Source organism: Meles meles, chromosome 2 (genome assembly GCF_922984935.1).
Source record: "Meles meles chromosome 2, mMelMel3.1 paternal haplotype, whole genome shotgun sequence".
NCBI lineage: Eukaryota > Metazoa > Chordata > Mammalia > Carnivora > Mustelidae > Meles > Meles meles.
This window is the reverse complement of record NC_060067.1, coordinates 170,942,987-170,950,044: the sequence shown is the minus strand read 5'-3', so window position 1 is coordinate 170,950,044 and position 7,058 is coordinate 170,942,987. Positions and strand designations below refer to the sequence as shown.

The window sequence follows — 7,058 nt, the reverse complement described above, 5'->3', positions numbered from 1 at the left end:
CATATCTTTTTGGTTGTTTTGAAGAAAAGCATTTGTGCAATTGTGAAGAGGGCCAAACAGATCACTTTCCATGGAATACCACTTTTACTTGAAGGAACAGTTGCTAAACTGGTTATTCATACTTGAATGGCTGGCATACGTTTTCTCAAAAACAAACGAGAGTTTGTCACTTCAGTTTGTCATAGGAAACAACTGAAAGTTTGTTGCCAGTGATAGAGTTTGAGCTGTCAAGTGAAAAATTTTCATCTACATGGTAAGCCTGGCAGCTTCCCAATACCTACCACAGACCTTTCTAATGAAATCAACATGGTAATAAAGTGAATAATTTTTTTTTTTAAATTTTGGTACTGTTTAAATGTGTCAACAGTTGGGAGAGCTGCATAACTGAAAGAAAATATTTTCCAAATGACCAGTCTGTGATGTTATCATGCATTTATAATCCATTCAGATAATAAGACCTATCAGTACAAAAAGTGCATAGATAAGTTTGCAGATTCTACATCTCAACTAACCTTTGAGAAACTACACTGTCATGTTTGGGTGTAGTATCAGAGTATCATAAGATTCACAACTTATGAAAAGGCTATGAAAATATTCCCTTTCCAACTATATATTTGTGTACGAGCCTGGATTCTCTTCATATACTTCAACACACTGTATTGCAACAGATTGTAGAAGTAAATGTGAAGATCTAGATGTCTTCTATTAAGTTAAAGAGACTTGCAAAAATGCGAACTGCCATTTTTCTGTTTAATTTGGAAAATGTAGGTTTTATAAAACATGTTATTCTTTGCAACATGTAATAGGTTTATTGTTTTATCAATAAAATTTTAAAATTTCAAATATGGTAAATGTCAATAGATATTACTCTTAGAAAAGAGTAAGACACCACCACATCTGTCCTCAGGGACCTCAATTTTGAGAGATGCCAACAGCATGCTATGTGCCTTGGTACCTTGAAAATGTTTATTGACTATTGAAGAAATATTATTTGGGAACAAAGAAGCAGAAGGGATTATCTGCCTGATGAAGTCAGGAAAGGATCACAAAAGGGTACAAATTTGGCTAGTTAAATCCTTTCATAAGGCCTTACACTCAATTTTATGATTGATTATATCCTAAACACTAACTTATAAATTAACAAGAAAGTCTAGAACATTTGGCCCTGGAAGTTACAAAAATCAATGTTTTTCAACCTGGATTGTAACCCATTAATGGGCAATTACATCAAGTCAGTGGGTCTGAACCAGCTTTTCATTTAAAAAAAAAATGTATAATAGAAGATGTTTAATTTCACTGAGTACTCTCATTATTTCTTTCTTCCTACTTGATTTGGTTTATTCTAATATTTTTCCCAGCACTATGAACCGAAGGCAGCTGCTCAACTGACTGAGCCACCCAGGGGCCTCCATGTTAGTATTTTTTAATTGTAAAAGGAACATAATGCATGTTTAAAAAAAGACAAACGCTGGGGCGGGTGGCTCAGGGTCCTGGGACAAGTCCTGCATCAGGCTCCTGGCTCAGTGGGGAGTCTGCTTCTCACTCTCTCATTCCCCCCTGCGTGTGTTCCCTCTCTCTCACTGTGACTCGCTGTCAAATAAATAAAACTTTAACAAGTTAAAAAATAAAAAAAATTTAAAAATACAAATACTAAAGAAAGACACACAAGTCTCTCCCTGCATTCATTCACAACCCCCTCCCTTCTCAGAGGTAAACACTTGGCAGTAGTTCCTTTTTTTTAAGATTTTATTTATTTATTTGACAGAGAGAGAGATCATAAGTAGGCAGAGAGGCAGGTGGGGAGAGTGGGGGAAGCAGGCTTCCTGCTGAGCAGAGAGCCTTATGCGGGGCTTGATCCCAAGACCCTGAGATCATGACCTGAGCCGAAGGCAGAGGCTTTAACCCACTGAGCCATCCAGGCCCCCCTTGGCAGTAGATTTTAATCTTGCAGAATATCATACACTTCAGCAAGGGACATACATTATTTTCTTTTTCTTTTCTTACAAGAATGTATGATATGCAGTGTTTTTGTTTACCATTTCCAATTAACATGTCAACTCTGTCTTTTCATTCATACCAATTGCTATACATTTTCCTCAAGCAACTGCGTTTACTGTTCTCAGAAATTTTGATATTTTACATTTTCATTCAGCTTGTTTTCTGATTTCCCTTCTTGAGGCAGCATCTTTGACCCATGGATTATTCAGAAGTGTATTGTTTAATTGCCACATACTAAGAGATTTTCCTGTTATCCTCTGTTGTTGTGATTTGTTTGGTTTTATTTTGTTTTTAGTGGTTACTCTAGAAACCTTATCACCATATAGGTTTCCTTACCCTCTACCATTTATGCTGTAGTTGTCTTATATGTTACACCCTTTTACATCAAAAACCCCATCAGACAATTTTATACTTTTTGCACTCAAATGTCAACCATATTTTAGGAGCTCAAAAAAAAAAAATTAGTGGCTCAGTCAGTTAAGCATCTGACTCAGTTTCAGCTCAGATCATGATCTTATGTGCAGTGAGATCAAACCCTGCATCAGTCCCCATGGGGCTCTGCATTCAGTGGGGAGTCTGCTTGAATATTCTCTCCTCTGCCCCTCCCCTCCCTCTGTGAGCGAGTGTGTGCTCTCAGAGACAGCAAGCAGAGGCAGAGGGAGAGAGAGAATCTCCAGCAGACTATCCCCTACCCCATTCCCCAGCTGGGAGCCCCACATGGGGCTCAATCCCACCACCCAAGACCATGACCTGAGCCAAAATCAAGAGCAAGACACCCAACCATCTGAGCCACCCAGGTGCCCCTCAAATAATAATTCTTAAAAAAAAAAAAAAAAAGGAACTCAAGAAAAGAAGAGTAGTCTTCTTTTACATTTACCATTTCTTTTACTCTTCTTTCATTCCTGATGTTCCAAGTTTCATTCTGGTATCATTTCCCTTTTGAGTGAAGAAATTTCTTGAAGCAATTCTTTCACAGTCTTCTGGTTCCCAATTTCCTTATTTTTTCTTAGTCTGAGAAATCTTTATTTCATCTTCATTCCTGAAGGACATTTTCATTGGACATAGAATTCTGTGTGTATAATCCTTTTTTATTTAAAGATTTTATTTATTTATTTGGCAGAGAGAGCGAAATCACAAGTAGACAGAGAGGCAGGCAGAAAGAGAGGGCGAAGCAGGCTCCCCACCGAGCAGAGAGCCCAATGCGGGGCTCGATCCCAGGACCCTGAGACCATGACCTGAGCCAAAGGCAGAGGCTTAACCCACTGGCCCCTGGATGTATAATTCTTACAGCACTTGAAAAATGTGCTACTTCCTCTGGCCTGTGTGATTTCAGATGAGAAATCTGTCATTAGGATGGTTGTTTGCCTATAGGTTTCTCTCTCTCTTAGCACCTTAAGGCTAAGTAAGCTGCTTTCAGAATTTTTTTTTTTTTGAAGATTTTATTTATTTGACAGACAGAGATCAGAAGTAGGCAGAGAGGTAGGCAGAGAGAGAGGAGGAAGCAGGATCTCCACGAAGCAGAGAGCCTGATGCGGAGCTCGATCCCAGGATACTGGGATCATGACCTGAGCCGAAGGCAGAGGCCTCAACACACTTAGCCACCCAGGCGCCCCTGCTTTCAGAATTTTTAATTTGTCTTTAGTTTTCAGCAATTTGATTTTGATGTGTTGGGGTATGTGTGTCTTGAATTTATCTTTCTTTTTTTTTTAATATTTTATTTATTTGACAGAGAGAGAGAGGTCACAAGTAGGCAGAGAGGCAGGCAGAGAGAGAGGGAGAAACAGGCTCACCACTGAGCAGAAAGCCCGATGCGGGGCTCGATCCCAGGACCCTGAGATCATGACCTGAGCCAAAGGCAGAGGCTTAAACCACTGAGCCACCCAGGTGCCCCTTGAATTTATCTTTCTTGCTCAGCTTCTTGAATCTTGACTTTTTCACCAAACTTGGTACATTTTCAGCCATGATTTCTTCAAGTTTTTTTTTTTTTTTTTTAGCATTTTCTATTTTCCTGTGGGGCTCGGATGACAAGAATGTTAGACCTTTTATTTTTGGTCCCCCAGGCACCTGAGGTTTTGCTCATATTTTTCCTTCTTTTTCTCTCTGTTGGTCACATTAAATGATTTCTATTATCTCTCTTCAAGTTTAATGACTCTCCTCTGTCATGTCCATTCTGCCCTTGGATCTATAAAGTCTGTTTAGTTATATATTTTTCAGTTCTAAAATGTTTAATTCTTCTTGAGTTCTATTTCTTTACCAACACCTTCTATTTTAACTTTGTTTCTAGAGTGTTCGTGATTGTTTGAGCATTTGTATAAGTGTTTTAATGTCTCTGTCAGATAATCCCAACATCTGCATCATCTCTTCATTGGTGACTGTCAGTGGTCTTTTCCTATGCAAGTTGAGATTTTTGGATCCTTCATATGCCTCGTAATTTTCTATTTCTGGGCATTTTGAATGTCATGATCCTCTGATTCTTGTTTAAATCCTAAGGAGAATGTCAATATTTTTATTTTAACAAGCACTTGTTATAGTTAGGTATGGGTCATATGTTCCAACACTACTTCTGTGGCTATGTTCCAAAGTCAGTTTAGTTTTCAAGTATTTTGCAGTGCTCTTTGGATCTGTCTCATGAGCGCATCACACAGTGGCTAGTGTGGAACCTGGGCAGAAAGCTGTCCGTTAGCATAGTTCTCAAAGTATTTATATGTCAGTTAGAATTGGATCTATGGTGTGCAGGTCACGGGTGAGCTCTAGAGTTCATAAACAATTTTATGGGATTGCTTTCCTCAATTTCTCCTTTTGCACTGTTTTCCCTTACTTTCCACTTCCCTGGGACTTCTCATTTTGGTCCTCTGACCAGAAAAGTTCCGCTTCTGATGAGTAACTGCCCACTCTCACAATTGTGCCACAGCAGCAGAAAAACAAACAAAACGCAACGCAGTTTGTCCCTTCCCTCCTGGGGTTGCAGCTTCACTGAATCGAAAGGAAGATTACTGTGCTCCAGAGTTTTGGCTCCTACAGTTTTCTGCTGTCTGCCATTTTTTATTCTGCCATTGCTCCTGACACAGGATTGACTGACTGGAGGCTAGGATGCAAGGGAATTAAGTAAAAAGAGAAGAAAAAACCCCAGAATTTTCTCCACTGTCTCCGAGGTTTTGAAGTTTCTTTTTCTGCTTTATGAGCCAGACCAGACAGTTTCTCCAGGGTCTCTCTCTGCCTATCAGTGCTCACTTCCAGAATTGGGGCTGTATTGAGCCAGGTTTGAGGATACCAGAGGAAAGACAATAACATTGTCTTTGGAAGTACCAATCAGTGGTACTTCCAATTCTGGCATTCTTCTTTGATCTAGCTGTGCCATGAATTCTGCTCAGGTTTTATAGTGGTGGTTGGTGGGAGAGAAAAGGTTTCATGTGTTTTCTCCATCGTACCAGGAATCAGCCTTGAAATCTCTTCTTACTGGTTTTCATAGCTTCTTTGTGCTTTACACTTTCTCTAATCCTGAAATCTAAGTTTCCATGAGCTCAGATTTGGCTCCCTTCTTTCCTCAGTATGTTCTCTGTCTTGGAGAGATCATCCCTTCCTAAAGCATCACAGGATCCTCTGAGGCAGGTAATTCCTATAAATGGGGGGGAATCTTTATTACTCCCCCCCCCCCCAAAGATGAAAAGATGAAAGGTCCTACTGGATATTAGCTTGGACTACCATTCCTTTGCAAATTCAAAATGTCTTCTCCTTATGCTACCTTTTCTGTTAATGATGCTTTCCTCCACCCGAAACCCATCTAGAGCCCTTGCACGGTCAGTGCTGCTGAAGCAGGATGCATATGCTCCAGTAACACTCTGCTATGCAAAATCATGAATAAAAACCAGGGGCCTTGGGGTGCTTCAGCGGCTTCAGCATCACCCGGAGGCCTGGTTAAAGCGCAAGTTGCTGGACCCCACCTGCCTGCAGGTCTGGGATGGAGCCGAGAATGTGCCCTTCTAACAGTTTCCCTGGAGATGTGAAGCTTCCGCGTCAGCTCTGAAGGCTCCCTTCGGAGACCCCCGCTCTACAGTGACCGAGAGCTTTACGAAAGATCTAGATCTCCCATCTCCACCGCAGCGAGCAGCAGGCTGGAACTCCGGACGAAAACAATCCTAGTCCACACCTCGTCGTCTTTACTGGCTCAGAGAGGAGCCAGAATAGGAGAGCGGTGGGCGAACCTGGGCTAGAATCCGGCCCGCGCCAGCCTCCAGGTGCGTGGCCGGAGGCGGACGCCAGGGGGCGGCCTCGCGTTCGCCCGGCCGGGGCTGGTTTCCGGCCGCGCCTGCGCAGGAGGCCGCGAATCCGACCCGGACCGCAGGTAGGCGCGGCGGGCGTGGAGGTGTGGCGGCGAGGCCGGCGGCGGAGCGCGGGGGAGCGCGGGGGAGCGGTGGGCGGGAGCGCGGGGGAGCGGTGGGCGGGGGCGCGGAGTCCCGGCCCAACCCGCGAGAGCGAAGGGCTGCGAGGCCGGAGGGCGACTGGGCTTCCTGCGGGGTTTGTCCCTGCCGGGCGGCCGCCTTGATCTCTCCGCGTCGCGCCCCGCGGCCCAGCTGCACCTTGGCGCGGCGGACGGCCCGGCTGGGCCTGGGCTTCGGCTCCGTCCCTCCGGCGTCCGCTGTGCTCGGCCTCTTCGTGCCGCCGCAGGCGCGGGGCTCCGTGGGGGTAATCCTGTGCCTGCTTGTGAAGACTCCGCCGGCGATGAGCGGTCTTGTCTCCGTCCTTTCCGCCGTGACCGCAGCGCCTTAAGGCTAAGTAAGCGTCCGAGATGTTTAATTGTTGTAATGCGCCTTGTGTTCGGTGGCAAGATGGGACTCCGTTCTAAATTGTATTGGTGGCACCCGTTCGTTTCTTCTCTGGTTGAATTGGATATTCCGTAAATCAGTAAAAACGGATTTTGTGCTATTCCTTTTCTTTCTTTTAAACGAGCTGTGAGTGCACAGCAGTGGTTTCCAGTTTTTTCCATCGCCAGCTTGTAACGTCAACGCCAGAAGTTCTTTGTGTCTCAACAGTGCCTGCATTTCTCCTGACCCAGCCGGCCC

General features: G+C 43.8%; 1 protein-coding gene across 2 annotated transcripts in view; it reads left to right on the top strand.

Moving 5' to 3' along the window:
• Positions 1-3,388: 3,388 nt before the first annotated feature.
• The window catches only part of POMK (protein O-mannose kinase), a 28,447-nt gene continuing 24,777 nt past the window's right edge, over positions 3,389-7,058 (top strand). The window contains exon 1 of one of the 2 annotated variants that reach the window (XM_045997610.1): positions 3,389-3,400. The gene's annotated coding sequence lies outside the window, so the exon portion shown is untranslated. Of the gene's footprint in view, positions 3,401-6,721; positions 6,772-7,058 lie in introns of those variants that run through there. The other variant, XM_045997609.1, reaches the window with a different exon arrangement.